We start from the raw sequence: 21,114 nt of genomic DNA on the forward strand, positions 1-21,114 counted from the left end.
CGGCGTTAATCGGAAGTCGAGAGTTTAAAAAAGAAACAGTAAAGCAATGAGAGCCAAAAAAATGGATGTTGCATGTTGCAGTTCTCATATATCTATATATAAATCTAAATGAGGGACATTGACAGCTGATGTGGCATCTCTCACATATCAGGAAATGTATTTATCTTTTTTGTTAGTTTTTGGCCTTTTCCATCTGATTTTAATTCAAAATACCAATTGTTAAATCGTAAAAATTAAGATCAGTTACAACTTCCTAATAATAAGGAAACAGAAAAGGCAACGTTTCAACCCTAATCTGGGGAAGAGTAAGTGACCATTCTACATTCATAACGTTTTTTGTTAACGATGCAAGTATATAACCTTCGGAGAAAAGAAAATCTTTCGACAAAAAACGAGAAGAAATCAACAGAGCAAAAAATATTGAACCCAACTGCTTTGAATTTCAACGAGACTCAAAGCAGAGAAAGAATCAACGAAGGAGAAGTTAACCATGAGAAAGTTCCGAAGTTACAAAGATTTCTTCTGGTTTTCAGATACTTAGAGTGGTAAAAAGGTTTTTGCTGATCTTTAGAAGTACATAATCCTACAATTGCGAGGCCGCACTGCCAAATTACACTTCGTTCATACTCCTATAATTTTATTGCCATCACTAACGTACGTGTTTCTACCCCTTTTGGGAGAATTTTTCTTGCTGCTTCTAATATATGCTTTTATTTTTACTGTAATTTTTTTATTTTTGGTTGTTAAACCCTGAACCTGGGTATTTTGCGTAAAATAGTAATTATTTCAATTGAAAGGATGTTTCTTTGTTTTAATCTCACTTAGTATGAGTTTTCTTAATTGAATGTTCCTACCTACGTTTTCCAAAATAGGCTGTAAGATTAAGGTAAATTTTTTTCCTCTCACGTTAGATTGAGGCCGGATATATTAAATTTAATCAAAGCAATATTCGATCAGTTTGGTTATTCATCTCCCGTAAATGGAGAGATACTTGAAGTTTTTTTAAAATTGTTTTTTGACAAATAATATACTCGAAGGTGCCTTTCTTTTTCGTTGGCTCTTCTTTAATATGTTGGATATTTTGGGTATTTCTTTTGCAGGTAATTATAGCAGTATAAGCCATTCTCATATACTAACTTTTTTGAGACACTTTCAAAGTGGTGCTGCTAAAAGAGAAACAACCACACCACTGCCAGGATTACAATTATTAATGCAGGAGATGGCCCTAGACAACATCCAACATGGGTTTGTGAACTTCCTGAAAAATAATTATTATTTTTACACAATAGTTAAATTTACAACTCATTTGTAGATAATTATCATAAGTATATTTGTATGCGTTAATATGAACCGAGCATAACTTTAATGATTCAAATTGGTGGTGGTACATTGGGTTAGCTTAAAACTAAATTAATTAATTAATTTATATCTCCTTCTAGATAATCATAAGTTCTTAATGGAGTATCATTTTTTAATCTAAATTGTAGCACAGTAACAAAAACATAGGATAGGATACCTTAAATAACATCCTCTTAGAAATATCAATTTGAATTTCTATAACAGATTTCAACTGGAATTTGTTTTCCTGAGAGCAATTAGTAACTACTAGAAGTATATTGAATTTGTGCGGACTGTTGATACAGAGGATAAGTGAATTTTGCAGGCTTTAGTCTTGAGGCTTTGTCAAGAAGATGGGAGTTGAAACTTGAAGCATAAGTTGAGGAAGACGGGGAACGCACACCACGACACCGGTCACTGCTTCTGCCACTGCTGTGATAGATACTGAGAATAATGAAATCATATTAGCCAAGATGGAAGAAGCGCCAGCAATAGCAACAGAAACACCAAAAACTTAGTAGGTGTTTGGACATAAGTATTGTGAAATTCCGGGAGAAAGTGATTTTTGTTTTTTAAGTGAATATGGTATTTAAAAATTAGAGTTGTGTTTGGATATTAATACAATTTGGAACTATTTTTGAATTTTATGCGTGATTTAAAGTGAAAATTTTAAAAAATATCTTTTTGAAGTTTTTCGTTTTCGAAAGATTTCGAAATTCAACTTCAAGTGAAAATTAAAAATTTCATGGCCAAACACTCGTTCCGGAAAAAAGTGAATTTGTTTTCGGGGCCAATCGGGCCTTAAATCAATGAACAAATTAGTTTGACTAGAGAACTTTTCATTCTCTATATGTCGACATCTTCTATGATCTTCTCTTTTTTTTGTGTGTCTTTTTTCTCTCACTTTGAAGACAAAAACTAGAACAATTATTTTTTATACTCAAGTTATTTCCTTTTTCTTCCTTCCCTACCCTTTGTAAGTTTGTGTGCAATATCGCAAATCGTTGATTCCTTCTAATTCCAAAAAACTTTTTCATTACTACATTATGATATATACTTTTTAAGAGTTTTAATTTACATGTCAAGTAGTTAAGTATAATATAATATCATGGAAGAATCACTTCATTTAGATTTTAGATGAAGATGGAGCATTATATCTGTGAAGTTCTGACATGTTTCAAGTGAGTAAAAGCAATTTTAACTGATATATACTGTGAGTGTAAAAAAAATCATCATTAATGTAGTTTTGCCAATTGTAGTGGATAATTTACCCATTGTAATAATTGATGGTTGAATAATATAAATTTTAATTAGTAAAGATTGATTTATTTTATATGGCATTACTTATTTAGCGATATCTTTATTTGTATTATAATCACGCGAAGCGCGGACAATTTAACTAGTTGAACCAAAATTAGGAGGATCATTATGGTTCTAGCTCATTAAATTAGAGCTCATAGTTTAGCTTATGAGTTAGCAATTTTTTTTAATAAAATTACACATTTGACCTCTTAGCTGATATTCATATATTGTACACTAATTATGCAACGACTATTATAAATAGAATTATATCTAAGGTGAATGACTATATTTTAGAGAGATTTATTACTTGGTGGCTAAGCTACTTTTTTTCACTAAATATCAGGGTTTTGTTCCATTGTAATCATCCCAAATCAATAAGAATTCTCTCTTTTTCTTTGCAATATTCTTCTTTATTATTTCATTACACGTTATCAGCACGAGACTCTAACCAATTGAGTAGAGTCATCTGCTTTGGTCACCATGCTTTGGGATACGTGCACGATGCTCAACTTATATATAATATTAAGCATAATGATTGTCAATTGTTCCATGAACTTCCTTTAGGATTAAATTCTGGATTAAATGTAAGTATTTTACCTTATTTTTCTTTTTCAAATTCTTGAAATTCTATAATTTGATTTTAAATACAAGCAAAGATAATAAATTTTGATTATAACTCTAATAGAGTTTGTAAGAAATTATAACCACCCGAGGTAGTAAAACTTTTATGTCTTGCCATGATCAAATTCATGTATGATTATTAGCACAAGAAGTGGAAACCCGTCACATTGACTTTGCTTCATTCTCATTCCCTTAAGAGAATGTGATAACAATATGTAATAAGTCTGAAAGTAGACAAAATTATTACTGTGAAGGTATCAATAGATGTGGACGTGGCAATAGACGAAATTATAATCGTCATCATTGTGGTAATGAGAATAATAAGGATTCCAAAATAATCTTTCACTCTGTAAAAGTAATATTTTCTATTAATTTGACATGATATTTTATAAAGCATGTATAGATTATTATGTTCCATTCGTGAAGTGAATGTGGAGACAATGTGATAATCATTATGAACACATATCCATTCTTGAAAAAATATAAATATGCTCGTGGTAGTAAATATACCACACTCACATCTAGAAGGAGGTTTGAGAGAAAATAAGAAAATAATGTCATTATTATGGCATGAATGATCATTGGTCGCGTACCTATTGTATGCCAAAATATTATGGCAATGTGATTATTACAGGGCAAAAGTAATAAAAGCATCATATCTTGCCTATAATGATTTTGACCATGATCATAATGCTATAACTTTCACCTTGAAAGAGATATTTACCATATGGATGGTGATGATATGTGATAGTACAAAATTAATTAAAAGCTCTGGAAGAGCCAATTATACTATTTTGGAGAAATAAAATTGATTATCCATATGGTATTGTGTCGTATTAAGTCTCAAAGAAATATATTTAGTTTCCCAAGTATTCGCGAAGGCGGTTGGTTATATTGAGACTATAAATAAAGAAAGGATTTAATATCTTCTATCACTACAACTTGTAGCGGGATAATATGTGTGTGAAAAGTTACCCGTTTTATTCTTCAGTTTATACTACACAAATAAAAGAATACCACAATAAAGTAGAAGTTTATTGATATAAAAACCCATATCATAATAAACTTGGAGTTTATTAATAATTGCACACGTCATGGTGTAAACCTGAAGATTATCAATATTGAAAATTTATTCAATTGGCATAATTGGTTTAGCCATGTTAATGACACGACCCAAAATTTTACCTCAGGCGTCGTGATGGCACTTAGTCTCTAAGACTAGGTAAGCCGATTACAATTTCATTTCAAGCCATTTTTTTAAACATATAATTTAATACAAGTGTCGAAATCAAAAGCGGAAACAAATATAACAACCTCCCAAAACTGGTAATACTGAGTCACGAACTCTAACTGAACATATGGAATTATCTCAAGGGTCGAATATACAATATTGTTCGAATAAGAAATTAATAGTACAATAAAATAAAAATACTCCAAGGGACTGCGATGGCCAAGCAGCTCTACCTTGAATCCTTGCGATCACAGTCTAACTCTATCTGAGTCCGATATCTCCAATACCTGGCTCTGCACAAAAATATACAGAAGTGTAGTATGAGTATACCACGGTCGGTACCCAGTAAGTATCAAGACTAACCTCGGTAGAGTAGTGATGAGCTACAGTCAAGACACTCACTAGTCTAATAACCTGTGCAATATAATATACAAAAATAATAGAAAACAAATAGCAATGATAGCAACAATAATCAACTAATGATGTAACAGCAAGGCAGCAAGAACACCGTAATTATTACTTAGACGAATAAGAAACACAAGTACAACCAATTAAATAAGTCCTTCAAATATAAATCTTTCACATATAATTCTTTCGAATAAATACCCTCCAAATATATTTCTTCAAATAAATATCCTTCGAATATAAAACTCTTTCAAATAAATATCTTATATCATAATCATAAACTGCGGGTCTCAGTCCCCTTTCATATTCTCACGGCATCTCGTGCTTATATCTCTATCACAACCGCACGGACAACTCTCGTTCCAAATATGTCAATACAAAAAAAATCTGCACGATCAATTTATTTTCAATAAAGTAAGGTTACAGTTTTTAAACCAAGTAAGAATTCAACAAAGAAATGAGTTTATTTTAGAAATAGTTTGAGTGAAGAAAATGACATTTCAATTTAAATAAAGCATCAGATAATCTACTGATTTGGATGTACAATTTATAAAATTAAAACATAATAGTAATTTTTTTTATTTAAAACAACTGAATCATCAAAAACATGTACAAACCAGAAATACAAATCCTCAGAGTCTCGTACGAAAAAGCCAAAACCAACACAATACTACAAGAAATATAAAACACTTAATATTAAGTCAAATGATACATCACGGAGAACACAAGAATTTACATATTACGAAAAAATAAAATAACCAAAGGCAAATGTAGCCATAGAGAAATATCAACAAAAGGGCACTCCCGAGGTATCGCCTCGTAGTCCCAAATCATAAATAAATTTCAACAAACAATAATGCCCCCAGGCTATCACAAATCATCATAAATCAATTCCCGACATAGCCCACCTTATCTCGCCATGTGCGCAATAATAAAATAAATGTCTGCCTTGTCTCGCCGCACGCGCATAATAATATTTTCACCTTTTATCGCCACATGCGCAAACCCACATATATATAGCCCGCCTTGTCACGCCGCATGTGCATATATCCATAGTAACAATAGCACGGCAGAAACCTCATGCAAACACCCGAACAAACCTTCCAACAATATCACGTGCCAATATCACAATATCTCATAAATTGCACCTCAAGTGCTCAAATATTATAATATATCATAGATTGCACATCAAGTGCTATTACAACTTGCTACAGAAATCAACAATACATTAAGTTCCATAATAAGGGGTTCATGGCTCGACCATAATGTACACAAAATCTTAACAAAAATATCCGGGAGTGAACAACTCAACAGAATAATATTTCACAATTTAACACTTTGCCTCAAATATGATTTACGGCCTTTATAACTCAATACCAATTTCAACAACATGAACTGAAGAGTAATTCATCAAGGAACAACGCCTTCTTAAATTCAAATTTTAGATAATTATATTAACGCCTCAATTTAAACTTATTAAATTAATTTTTTTTGCAGATAAAAAATCCATAAGGAATTAAATTCCTAGAAAATATCAAATCAACAAACACACGGAATTCACGTAAAAATCCAAGTGACAATCACGCCAAATTATCATATAAAATACAAACTCGATAAACAAGGAATGAGGCATGACAAATTCAAGAATTTACTAAATGCCAACAATTAACCAATCCAATACATAAAATGTATAAGACTTTAAACCAATCAAATTTGCACATATAAGCTCGAGTACGTACTCGTCACCTCGCCTACACGATTTTCAATCACACAACTTCCACATAAGACTCAATGCCTAAGGGGTAATTCCCCCACTCAAGGTTAGGCAAGATACTTACCTTTTTGAAATTAGGCCGATATTCTAAAATCTCCTTCTTACTTGAATTGACCTCCGGACAGTTCAAATCTAACCAAACTAATTGTATAACTTAATTAAAATTCATCGAAAATAATTTTTAATAATAAAATATCAACTTAATATTTTACATTAAAAAGTCAACCAAAAGTCAATGTGGGGCCCGCATCTCGGAACCCGATAGAATGTTTACCAAATTCGAACACCCATTCTTATACGAGTCCAACCATACTAGTTTCACTTAATTCCGACTCCGAATCGACATTCAAATCCAAATAATTTGTTTTATGAAAATTCTACAATTTTTTCCAAAAATTTCATCTCAAAATACTAATTAAATGATCAAAATAATGATATATTCATGTATATTAACCAAATCCGAGTTAGAATCACTTATCCCGATGATTTTCTTGAAAAACCCATGAAAAATCGCCACAAACCGAGCTCTCTAGATCCAAAAATAAAAAATGAGATAAAAACCTTGTTTATATGGTACCATATCTGACCTCCAAAGTGCTGATCGAAAAATTGTTGTGCGGTCCGCACATTTAAGGACTCTGCGGCCACAATCCAAATTGTGCGGCCGCACTTCAGTAGTCACTGCACTACCATGCTTCAGTAAATTGACCATAACTTTTAGTACAAATGTCAAAATGATAATTAGTTTACCTTTCTAAAAACTAAACTCAAAGGGCTACAACTTTTGTTTTTAGATCATCTCAAAATTCCTTATAGATCAAAAGATATAAGCTTCCGAAATCAAACCATCGAACCTGCAGAATCCCCTTTCTGCGGCCGCAAAAGGATTTCTGTGGTCTACACTTCACCTCTGTGGTCCGCAATTTTCCTTCTACGGTCCGCACATGAGGCTTTGCCTCAGCACTCCAAAATGTGCCCCAGTGCACCTACTGTTCCCATAACATCATTAGAGTGCCGAAATGCCCAAACTCGTTAAAAACTCACCCGAAATATACCCGATGTACTTGGGACCTCAATTAAACATACCAATAAGTCCTAAAATATAATGCGGAGCTGCTCGAGACCTCAAACCATATCATACAGTGTCAAAACTATGAATCGCACCACAAATCGAACTCGTGAAATTTTTGAATCTTCCAACTTACAAAACTCGTGCCGAAACATATCAAATCAATTCAGAATGACTTCAAATTTTGCACACGAGTCATAAATGACATAATGGACTGTTCCAATTTCCGAAACTGAATTTTGACCCCAATATCAATAAATTCAACTCCTAGTCAAACTTTCTAAAAATCTTCCATTTTCCACTTTCGCCAAAATGCGGCAAATTGTCCTACGGACTTCCAAATTCAAATCCGGACATACGCCTAAGTACGAAATCACCATACGAAGCTATTGAAATCATTAAAATCCTATTCCAGAGTCTTGTGCTCAAAAGTCAAACTCCGGTCAACTCTTTTCATTTAAGCTTCAAAAATAAGGATTGTTCTTCCAATTTAATTCTGAACCTTCCAAAAATCAAACTCGACCGCACACACAAGTCGTAATACATATTACGAAGTTGCTCGGGACCTTAAGTTGTTGAACAGAATGTTAATTCTTAAAACAACAAGTCATGTCGTTACAGTTAATTTTAATATGATGTGCTAAAATAAAAGAAAATTCACAAGGGTAAATATTAAAGAACTAGAAAGTTCTTTACGAATTCTCTTATGTTGCTTGTTCTCATTAATTAATAGACCAACTAAAATTGGAATTGAATCCCATGAATGCTAGAGATATGAAAGGTGAATATGTGCTCATTCACCTGCCATGTATACCACATAAGATGCATTTATGAGATGGTTACATGTGCGATTATTATTAACCTGCAATATGATATTTGTGAGGTAACTTGCTCAATAATTTAATTTAGAGCATCAGATTTTTTATTCAAGACAGTTCATATTGATAAGTTGGTTTACATCACAGTTAGTTTAGCAAAATAATTTATTGAGTGTCTTCACTTAATAGCTAAACTATTGCTTATGAGAACAAAGTTATCTATATCAGTTTGATATACGTTATATACAAAAGTATATTACATTCTCCCCTCACAAGTGGTTCAGGGTCAAGAACCAAATAATTTCATATTATTATTGATGTGCGGTGTATATTTTGATTAATACCATAACATACAAAAGTGGGTTACAAAAGCTGAGGAAGCAAGTTAGTTTTTCTAACATGAGGGGGAGACATGATAAACATCGGAGAAAAATTTACGTGTAATGAATTATCATTTGTACATCTTGATCCTCGATTAAGATAATATGAACTTAAAGTTCATGAAAAGATAATTCATCTGCAATGCAAAGCATGCCAGATGCATTTGCTAACCCAAAGAAAGTAACTATATTCTCACTTAAAATACTCCTATTAGAATAAGTCCGAGAAGGATAAAGTCTATGGTACGCTTGAAGAAGATAGACAAATCGGTACCAAATAAAATTCTTGATAAAGAAGAGGAACAAATGATCAAAATGATCATAATAAAGAGGCATGTTCTCTAGAAGAGTACATGACATAACATTTCATAAAACCTCAGGAGAAGTTCAGGTACCTGAAATGCATGAAGAGATCTCTATGTTATGTCTCTATGAAAAGAATATTGGAACTGATATATAATGTTCGTCGACGACGTCTATGATAGCGCTAAGTATAGATGAGGATCTTAAGTTTGTCGAATACAGACACAAAAAAATTGGCCAAATGGAAGAGACACAATTCGAATAGAATTGGTTTCATATGAAGGATATATTGTTTTGGACATGCAGTTCAAACACTTAAAAGTATAAAGTCAACAGAGTGTACAATCACTTTTATCTATCTTATATGTCTAGCATGACATGAAAACTTGATATCCATCTAAAGTCTATTTATATGGCTTATATGACTTAACTTATATGACAATCCCTAAAGGATTTGAATCGCTTAAAGGTTATACAATTTTTGGTCCTGAAGTACCATATCCTAAATGCAATTTGTGCACATATGTATCTTGCTATAACTATAAGCATGATAATGTGATAGCGAGAATTTTTACCTCTATGGAGTTATTGAAAAGGCCATTCGATGACATTATATGAATACATTACATATCTATCAAGAATGATAATTTCAAGGTGAAACATATTCATTCAAGTTAATATGGATGATTTGCTTATCAAATCTCTACCAACGATCTTTTGAAGATGGTGTACAAGATTGGAATGCGAAGGCTTAAAGATTTGAATTGATGCTCTCATCAGGGGGAGTTAATACGTGTTGTACTCTTTTTACCTTACGAGATTTTGTCCCACTGGTTTTCTTTACTAGGTTCTTAACGAGGTAACCAAAAGGCGTATTACTAAATATGTGTACACTTTTTCCTTCACTAGAATTTTTTTCCACTGGGTTTTATTTTAGTTAAGGTTTTAATGAGACACATTATCTGTTGAATAGACATTCAAGGGGGAATATTATAAATAAAATTATATTTAATGCGAATATCTATATTTTAGAGAGATATTAGGGTTTCTTACTTGGTGGCTAAACTACTTTTTTCCAATAAATAGAGGGGTTCTATTCTATTGTAATCATCCCAAATCAATAAGAATTCTCTCTCTTTCTATAACGATCCGGCCGGTCGTTTTGAGTATTACAACCTCGTTCCCCCACTTACTGCTCAATTTATGCTTTACAATTGTTATGTGACTTGCCGGGGTGATTGGTTCGGGTCCGGTGAGGTTTTGGAATGAATTAGAACACTTAGTTCCAAGGTTTAAAGCTTAAGTTAAAGTAGTGATCGGATGTCGACTTATGTATAAACGATCCCGTAATAAGGTTTTGATGATTCCAATAGATCTATATGGTAATTTTGGACTTAGGAGCGTGTCCCGAAAATTATTTGGAAACCCATAGCTAAATTAGGCTTGAAATGGCTAAAATAGAAATTTAAGTTTGGAAGTTTGACCGGAGAATTGACTTTTTGATATCAGAGTCAGAATCTAGTTCTGAAAATTTGCATAGCTCTGTTATATCACGTATGACTTGTGTGCAAAATTTGAGGTCAATCGGAATTGAGTTGATAGGTTTCGGAATCGAATATAGAAGTTGGAATTCGTTAGTTTTCGTTAAGCTTGAATTGGGGTGTGATTTGTAATTTTAATGTTGTTTGATATGATATGAGGTTTCAACTAAGTTTGTATGATGTTTTAGGACTTTTTGGTATATTTGGTTGAGGTCCTAGGGGCCTCGGGTTAGTCGAAGTTTGGACTTAAACAGCTGCTGTAATTTTTCTAATGCACTGTCTGGTTTCCTTCTTCGTGTTCGCGAAGGGGAATTGGAGGCGGGCAAGATTTGCTCTTCGTGTTCGCGAAGGGGAAGACGCATTCACGAAGGACTGTGTAGGTTGTGCATCGCGAACGCGTGAGGGCGGTCGCGTTCGCGAAGAAGAAGAGAGAGTTATCCTACGCGTTCGCGAAGGAAGTTCCGCGTTCGCGAAGGCTGGGATTTTTGGTCATCTCGTTCGCGAGAAGACCTTCGCGTTCGCGAAGAAGGAACTTTGTACAGTGCAAGATTGTGCTTCGTGAACGCAAGGCAGTGGCCGCGTTCGCAAAGAAGAAACGCCAAAGCAAAAACTTTAAGTTTTGAAAATGGGACTTCGTCCCATTTTTCATTTTTGACAAATTGGAGCTCGGGAAGAGGCGATTTTCGGGAGATTTTCAAGAAAAATAACGGGGTAAGTGTTCTTAACTCAATATTGATTGAATTACCTGAATCCATGGTTGTTTTTAACATTTAATTGGTGAATTAAGTTGGAAAATTTAGAAAACCCTCTTGGTTTAACTTGAAGATTTGAGGGTCGATTTGATGTCGGAATTTGGTAAAATTTATATGGTTGTACTCGTGGTTGAATGTGCATTCATATTTCGTAACTTATTTCGGGTTCCAAGACGTGGGCCCTACGGGCGCTTTTTGGGTGCAATTTCGGATTTTGTTGGAAAATTAGTATTTTCATATGGAATTAATTCCTATAATTTGCATTGACTTAATCGAATTAATTATGACTAGATTCGAGGTATTTGGAGACCTATTCGCGAGGCAAAGGCATAGCGGAGTAAAGAATTACACGGCTTGAGGTAAGTAACACTTCTAAACTTGGCTTGTAGTGTATGAATCCCCGAATTTGGTATTATATAAATTGTTTGGAGGTGACGCACACGATAGTTTACTAGCGTGTGGACGTGCACCATAGAAATTGTAACTTGAATAAATTCTGTAAAGTTATAAAATTAAAGAATTATGTTATTATCCAAACATTTTTCACGTGTCAGGAAAATTGAGCTGAGACTCGTATTAAATATCATGATTCGGCTACGTGCCGATATTTTGGGACCCACAGGGTTGTGTTGCTGTTGAATTTAATTATTTTAAAAATGTATATTTCATACTCAGTCATATTCATCCATTGTGAGTATAATTATGGGATTGGGGTTGCCCGCCTGCAGCCGGCCATATTGGTTTTATATATATTATTACTATATGAAACGGGATTGCCGCCTGCAGCAGGCCTTATAGGCTTTATTATTATACGGATCGGGACTGTCCGCCTGCAGTAGGCCATATCGGCTTTATATCACGCTTAGGCTGAAGGAGCCCCTCTGGAGTCTGTACACACCCCTAGTGAGCGTAGATGATTATATATTCGGGATGGACTTCCCAGGGCATGGACTTGCCTTACTTATTTATATTGTGATGAATGTTTCCCTTGACAAGGATCTTGTCCGTATCATTTACATTTGGGGATAAAATACCCCAGGGCTGGATTGGCCTTATGCAGTACTAAGTGATTGACTGCCATTCGATGTGTGTATATATAGGGATGGAATATCCCTAGGCTGGATTTTCCATAAACAGTACCGAGTGACCGAATGATTAGTGACCAGTAGTACATGAGGTCTTTCCACTGAGATGTCACAATGCTTATATCATGCAGTATTGATCTATTTTGCTTGTACTGAGTTTAATTGTTGAACTTGAAAGCATGCCTAGATTTCTGTAATATTATTTATGTACCGGACTATACCTGCGGAGCTCGTCACTACTTTCAGCCTAGAGGTTAGTCTTGTTACTTATTGAGTTGGTTGTACTCATACTACATTCTGTACTTCGTGCGCAGATCCAGGTGCTTTCGGATACGGCGACTGTTAGATCTCAGAGTGCTATCAGTTGGAGACTATCAAGGTAGCTGCCTCGCGTCCGTTGACCTTGACTCTCTTTCCTCCAATTATTATTATACTTTTCTATACTTTCAGACAATATTTTATCAGTCAGACTTTGTATTCATATTAGATGCTCATGTACTTGGTGACACCGGGTTTTGGGAGTGTTTATATCTATATTTGTGAGATTTCTTCCACTGAATTTAAATATTATATTTTCAAATTTAAAAGATATGATATTTTATTGAGATTGTCGGCTTGCCTAGCATTGAGATAGGCGCCATCACGACAGGTGAGATTTTGGGTCGTGACAAGTTGGTATTGGAGCCTAGGTTACATAGGTCTCACGAGTCATAAGCAGGTTTAGTAGTGTCTTCGGATCGGTACGGAGACATTTGTACTTATCTTCGAGAGGTTGTCGAACCCTTAGGAAAATTTCACTTTCTTGTATTATGTCGTGCGAATTTGTTGATTCCGGAAACTAAAATTTTGTTATTCTATTTTCTTACAGATGGTGAGGACACGTACTACCAGATCGGACGGTCAGCCACCACTGCCACCAGTTAGGGCCGCGAGAGGTTGGGGTCGTGGTTGAGACCGAGGTCGAGGTAGATGTTGAGGTGTAGCTCGTACTGCAGTTGGAGCACCACCAGTTGCTCCAGCTCAGGAGCGGATTCCAGATATAGCTGAGCCGACAGGACCAGCTCAGGCACCAGCTGTGCCCATTGTGATTTCAGGCCTTCAGGAGGCTTTGGCCCAGATATTGACAGTTTGCACTGACCTTGCTCGGGTGGTTTCGGCTCAGGCCGGACCTGCCACTTCTCAGGCAGGGGGAGGTACTTATATCCTTGTTGCCCGTACTCCAGAGCAGGTAGTGCAGGGACTTCAGATACCGGGGGCACTACCAGCTTAGTCGGTTGCAACTGCTCAGGCCCGGATAGTCCCCATTATGGCAGATGATGAGCAGGGGAGACTTGAGAGATTTGGGAGGCTTCGACCTCCATCATTTAGCGGTGCTAAGTTAGAGGATGCTCAGGGTTTTTTGGACTAGTGGGGTCTCATTCACTAGTTTTTAGTTTTCTGGGGCTGGCTTCAGATGGTGGGAGGCTTATGAGAGGCGCAGGCCGGTCAGTGCAGCACCACTTACATGGCAGGAGTTCTCTGTTCTCTTTTTGGAGAAGTTCATGCCGCAGTCTTGCAAGGAAGAGCTACGCAGATAGTTTGAGCAGCTTCGGAAGGATGGTATGTCTGTGACCCAGTACGAGATGAGGTTTTCTGAGTTGGCTCGTCACACAGTTTGGTTGGTTCCCACTGATAGGGAGAGGATTAGGAGTTTTATTGATGGCCTCACGTATCAGTTGCAGCTGCTTATGACTAGGGAGAGGGTATCTGGTGCCACTTTTGACAAGGTGGTTGACATTGCTCAGCAAATAGAGGTGGTTCATAGCTAGGATCATGGTGAGAGAGAGGCCAAGAGGCCTCGAGGTTCGGGCGGTTCTGGTGGGGTACCTTCTGGAGGGTAGTCCTACCACAGCAAGGACTGCTCTAACAGACACGCTCAGACGGGTCGTCCAGTTCACCGTGCTGCATCATCCAGCCATGGTCCATACAATTCTCATCAGGGTCATTCATCTCTCAGTGCCTTGTTAGCCCAGAGTACGTCCCGTGCTCCTTCAGTTCAGGGTTCATTTGCACCAGATTCTTCTAGCAGTTATTCTGGTTCTCGAGGTCCGCCTTAGAACTCGCCACTATTTTTCGAGAGGGATTGCTATAAGTGTGGAGAGCTGGGTCATGTGAGGAAATATTGTCCCTGCCTTTCGTGAGGTCCAGTTCAGCAGAGGAGTCAGGATACTACTTCTGTACCGGTTGTTCCACCACCCGCCCATCCAGCTCGGGGTGGGGCTCAGTCAGCTAGGGGTCGCCCAAGAGGGGGAGGCCGATCAGGTGGCAGTCAGGCCTGATTATATGCTTTTCCTGCCAGGCTAGATATTGTTGCTTCAGATACAATGATCATGGGTATTGTCTCAGTGTGCCATAGGGAGGCTTCTATATTATTTGACCTTTGTTCCACTTATTCGTATGTATCATCATACTTTACTCATTATGTGGATATGCCCCATGGGTCCTTAGTTTCACCTGCTCGTGTATCTATGCCGGTGGGCGATATTATTATTGTGGACCGTGTATATCGGTCATGTGTGGTAAATATTGGGGGACTGGAGACTAGAGTTGATCTTTATTTCTCAGTTTGTTTGATTTCGATGTAATTCTGGGTATGGATTGGTTGTCTCCATGTCATGTTATTATGGACTATCATGCAAAAACTATGACGTTAGCGATGCCGGGGTTGCCAAAGGTTGAATGGAGAGGTTGTTTAGACTGTGTTCCCAGCAGGGTAATTTCTTATTTGAAGGCCTAGTGTATGGTTGGAAAGGGATGTTTGTCATATTTGGCCTTTGTGAGAGATGTTGACGCAGATACTCCTTCTATTGATTCAGTACCGGTAGTGCGAGACTTTATGGATGTATTTCCTGCAGACCTTCCAGGTATGCCACCCGACAGAGATATTAATTTCGGTATTGACTTGGTTCGGGGCACACAACCCATTTCTTTTCCTCCGTATCGTATGGCACCAACTGAGTTGAAAGAATTGAAAGAGCAACTTCAGGAACTTCTTGATAAGGGGTTTATTAGGCCTAGTGTTTCACCTTGGGGTGCACCGCTTCTATTTGTGAAAAAGAAATACGGTACCATGCGGATGTGCATCGATTACATCCAGTTGAACAAATTTACAATCAAGAATAAATATCCTTTACCGCGTATTGATGATTTATTTGACCAGCTTCAGGGAGCGAGGGTATTCTCCAAAATCGATTTGAGATCTGGGTATCACCAGTTGAAAATTCAGGATTCGGATATTCTAAAGATGATATTCAGGACTCGTTATGGTCATTATGAATTTCTCGTGATGTCTTTTGGGCTGACCAACGCCCCAGCAACATTTATGCACTTGATGAATAGTGTATTCCAGTTATATCTTGATTCATTTGTCGTAGTATTTATTGATGATATCCTGGTGTACTCACGTAGCCAAGAGGAACATGCACAACACTTGGGTATTGTATTACAGAGGCTAAGAGAAGAGAGACTTTATGCCAAATTCTCTAAGTGTGAGTTCTGGCTTAGTTCGGTAGCATTCTTGGGACACATAGTGTCCAGTGAAGGAATTAAGGTGGATCTGAAAAAAATAGAGGCATTTCATCGTTGGCCCAGGCCATCTTCAGCTATTGAGATTCGGAGTTTTCTCGGCTTGGCCGGTTATTATGCTCGCTTCGTGGAGGGTTTTTCGTCTTTTGCTTAGCCTTTGACTAAATTGACCTAGAAAGGTGCTCCATTCAGGTGGTCGAATGAGTGTGAAGAGAGCTTTTAGAAGCTCAAGACGACTTTGACTACAACCCCAATATTAGTGTTGACCACAGGTTCAGGGTCTTATACTGTGTATTGTGACCCGTCGCATATTGTCTTGGTACAGTGCTGATGCAAGACGGTAGGGTGATTGCCTATGTGTCCGGACAATTAAAGGTACATGAGAAGAATTATCCAGTCCACGACCTTGAGTTAGCAGCTATAGTTCATGCCTTGAAGATTTGGTGGGATTATTTGTAAGGTGTCCATTGTGAGGTTTATACAGATCACCGGAGCCCACAACATCTGTTTAAACAGAAGGATCTTAATTTGCGGTTGCGGAGGTGGTTGAAGTTGCTTAAGGATTATGACATCACCATTCTATATCATCCCGAAAAGGCCAATGTGGTGGCTGATGCCTTGAGTCGTAAGGCTGAGAGTTTGGGCAGCTTAGCATACTTACCGGTAGCAGAGAGGCATTTAGCCTTTAATGTTCAAGCCTTGGCCAAGTAGTTTGTCAAATTGGATATTTTCGAGCCGAGTCAAGTTTTGGCTTGTGTGGTTTCTTAATTTTTTCTTTATGATCGTATCAGAGAACATCAGTATGATGACCCCCATCTGCTTGTCCTTAAAGACACAGTTCCGCACGGTGATGCAAAGGAAGTTATTATTGGGGATGACGGTGTATTACGGATGCAGGACAAGCTATATGTGCCTAATGTAGATGGTTTGCATGAGTTGATTCTCCAGGAGGCTCATAGTTTGCGGTACTTCATTCATCCAGGTGTCGCGAAAATGTATCAGGATTTGAGGCAGCACTATTGGTGGAGGCGAATGAAGAAAGATATAGTTGGGTTTGTAGCTCGGTGTTTAAATTATCAACAGGTGAAGTACGAGCATTATAGACCAGGCGAATTGCTACAGAGACTTGAAATTTCGGAGTGGAAGTGGGAGCGTATTACCATGGACTTCGTAGTTGGGCTCCTACGGACTTTGAGGAAGTTTGATGTTGTTTGGGTGATTGTAGATCAGTTGACCAAGTTCGCGCATTTTATTCCAGTTGGTACTAATTATTCTTCATAGCGGTTGGCTGAGATTTATATCCGCGAGATTGTTCGCTTTCACGGTGTATCAGTGTCCATCATTTCGAATCGGGGCACGTAGTTTACATCACAGTTTTGGAGAGCAGTGCAGTGAGAGTTAGGCATGCAGGTTCAATTGAGTACAACATTTCACCCTCAGACGGACGGACAGTCCGAGTGCACTATTCAGATATTGGAGGATATGCTACGCACTTGTGTCATTGATTTTGGGGGTTCTTGGGATCATTTTCTGCCACTTGCAGAGTTTGCTTACAATAACAGCTACCAATCAAGCATTCAGATGGCTCCGTTTGAGGCTTTATATAGGCGACGGTGTCGGTCTCCGGTGGGTTGGTTTGAGCCGGGTGAGACTAGGCTACTGGGTACTGATTTGGTTCAGGATGCTTTGGAGAAAGTTAAATTGATTCAGGAGCGGCTTCGCACGATGCAGTCTAAACAGAAGAGTTATGCCGACCGGAGGGTCCGTGATGTTGCTTACATGGTTGGGGAGAAAGATCTGCTCAAGATTTCGCCCATGAAAGGTGTTGAGGTTCGGGAAGAAGGGCAAGTTGAGCCCTTGGTATATTAGGCCGTTTGAGGTGCTTAAGAAGATTGGAGATGTGGCTTATGAACTTACATTGCCGCCTAGTCTATCGAGTGTCCATCCAGTATTTCATGTATCTATGCTCCAGAAATATATCGGGGATTCGTCTTATGTTTTGAATTTAAGCACAGTGCAGTTGGATGGTAATTTGACTTATGATGTGGAGCCGGTGGCCATTTTAGACCCGCAAGTTCGAAAGTTGAGATCAAAGAATATAGATTCAGCAAAAGTGTAGTGGGGAAGCTCAACCAGTAAGGGAAGCTACTTAGGAGACTGAGCGGGAGATGTGGAGCAAATATCCACACCTATTTGAGACTCCAGGTATAATTCTAAACTCGTTCGAGGACGAATATTTGTTTAAGAGGGGGAGAATGTAACAACCTGGTCGGTCGTTTTGAGTATTAAACCCCATTCCCCCATTTACTGCTCAATTAATGCTTTACAATTGTTATGTGACTTGCCAGGGTGATTGGTTCGGGTCCGGTGAAGTTTTGGAATGAATTGGAACACTTAGTTTCAAGGTTTAAAGCTTAAGTTAAAACAGTGACCGGATGTCGACTTATGTGCAAATGACCCTGGAATAAAGTTTTGATGATTCCAATAGCTCTGTATGGTGATTTTGGACTTAGGAGCTGTCCGAAAAATTATTTGAAAACCTGTAGCTAAATTAGACTTGAAATGGCTAAAATAAAAATTTAAGTTTGGAAGTTTAACCGGGGAGTTGACTTTTTGATATCGGAGTCGAAATTCAATTCTGAAAATTATTATAGCTACATTATGTCATTTATGACTTGTGTGCAAAATTTGAGGTCAATCGGAATTGAATTGATAGGTTTCAGCATCGAATGTAGAAGTTGGAATTCATTAGTTTTCGTTAAGCTTAAATTGGGGTGTGATTTATGATTTTGCATTGTTTGATGTGATTTGAGGTTTCTACTAAGTTCGTATGATATTTTAGGACTTTTTGTGTATTTGGTTGAGGTCCCGGGGCCTCGGATGAGTTTCAGATGGTTAACGGATCGAAATTTGGACTTAAACAGCTGCTGTAATTTTTCTGATGCACTATCTGGTTTCTTCTTCGCATTCGCGAGAGGGGTCTCGCGTTCATGAAGGGGAACTAGAGACATGCAAGATTTTCTCTTCGCATTCACGAAGGGTAAGACGCGTTCGCGAAGGCATGGGCAGGTTGTGCATCGCGAAGGTGTGAGGGCGGTCGCGGTCGCGAAGAAGAAGAGAGAGTTGGCCTACGCGTTCGCGAAGGAGGTTCTGCATTCGCGAAGGCTGGGATTTTTGGTCATCTCGTTCACGAGAAGACCTTCGCGTTCGCGAAGAAGGAACTTTGGACAGTGCAAGATTGTACTTCGTGAACGCGAAGCAGTGGCCGCGTTCGCAAAGAAGAAACGCCTAAGCAGAAACTTTAAGTTTTGAAAATAGGACTTCGTCCCATTTTTTATTTTTCACAAATTGGAGCTCGGGAAGAGGCGATTTTTGAGAGATTTTCAAGAAAAATAATGGGATAAGTGTTCTTAACTCAATATTGGTTAAATTACCTGAATCTATGGTTGTTTTTAACATTTAATTGGTGAATTAAGTTGGAAAATTTAGAAAACCCTCTTGGTTTAACTTGAAGATTTGAGGGTCGATTTGATGTCGGAATTTGGTAAAATTTATATGGTTGTACTCGTGGTTGAATGGGCATTCATATTTCGTAACTTATTTCGGGTTCCAAGACGTGGGCCCTACGGGCGCTTTTTGGGTGCAATTTCGGATTTTGTTGGAAAATTAGTATTTTCATATGGAATTAATTCCTATAATTTGCATTGACTTAATCGAATTAATTATGACTAGATTCGAGGTATTTGGAGACCTATTCGCGAGGCAAAGGCATAGCGGAGTAAAGAATTACACGGCTTGAGGTAAGTAACACTTCTAAACTTGGCTTGTAGTGTATGAATCCCCGAATTTGGTATTATATAAATTGTTTGGAGGTGACGCACACGATAGTTTACTAGCGTGTGGACGTGCACCATAGAAATTGTAACTTGAATAAATTCTGTAAAGTTATAAAATTAAAGAATTATGTTATTATCCAAACATTTTTCACGTGTCAGGAAAATTGAGCTGAGACTCGTATTAAATATCATGATTCGGCTACGTGCCGATATTTTGGGACCCACAGGGTTGTGTTGCTGTTGAATTTAATTATTTTAAAAATGTATATTTCATACTCAGTCATATTCATTCATTGTGAGTATAATTATGAGATTGGGGTTGCCTGCCTGCAGCAGGTTATATTGATTTTATATATATTATTACTATATGAAACGGGGTTTCCACCTGCAGCAGGCCTTATAGGCTTTATTATTACACGGATCGGGACTACCCGCCTGCAGTAGGCCATATCGGCTTTATATCACGCTTGGGCTGAAAGAACTCATCCGAGTCTGTACACACCCCCAGTGAGCGTAGATGATTATATATTCGGGATGGACTTCCCAGGGCATGGACTTGCCTTACTTATTTATATTGTGATGAATTTTCCTGGATATGGATCTTGTCCGTATCATTTACATTTGGGGATAAAATACCCCAGGGCTGGATTGGCCTTATGCGGTACTAAGTGATTGACTGTCATTCGATGTGTGTATATATAGGGATGGAATATCTCTAGGCTGGATTGCCCATAAACAGTATCGAGTGACCGAATGATTAGTGACCAGTAGTACATGAGGTCTTTCCACTGAGATGTCACAATGCTCATATTATGCAGTATTGATCTATTTTGGTTGTACTGAGTTTAATTGTTGAACTTGAAAGCATGCCTAGATTTCTGTAATATTATTTATGTACCGGACTATACCTGCGGAGCTCGTCACTACTTTCAGCCTAGAGGTTAGTCTTGTTACTTATTGAGTTGGTTGTACTCATACTACATTCTGCACTTCGTGCGCAGATCCAGATGCTTTCGGATACGGCGACTGTTAGATCTCAGAGTGCTATCAGTTGGAGACTATCAAGGTAGCTGCCTCGCGTCCGTTGACCTTGAC

General features: G+C 37.6%; 1 long non-coding RNA gene across 1 annotated transcript; it reads left to right on the forward strand.

Annotated features, from left to right (window-relative positions):
* Window positions 1-337: 337 nt before the first annotated feature.
* LOC142169923 (uncharacterized) lies at window positions 338-1,980 on the forward strand. Its single transcript, XR_012699555.1, has 3 exons — window positions 338-654; window positions 1,101-1,245; window positions 1,664-1,980. It is a non-coding gene; the product is annotated as an uncharacterized LOC142169923 (long non-coding RNA).
* Window positions 1,981-21,114: the final 19,134 nt, after the last annotated feature.

This window comes from Nicotiana tabacum, chromosome 15, assembly GCF_000715075.1.
Source record: "Nicotiana tabacum cultivar K326 chromosome 15, ASM71507v2, whole genome shotgun sequence".
Classification (NCBI taxonomy): domain Eukaryota; kingdom Viridiplantae; phylum Streptophyta; class Magnoliopsida; order Solanales; family Solanaceae; genus Nicotiana; species Nicotiana tabacum.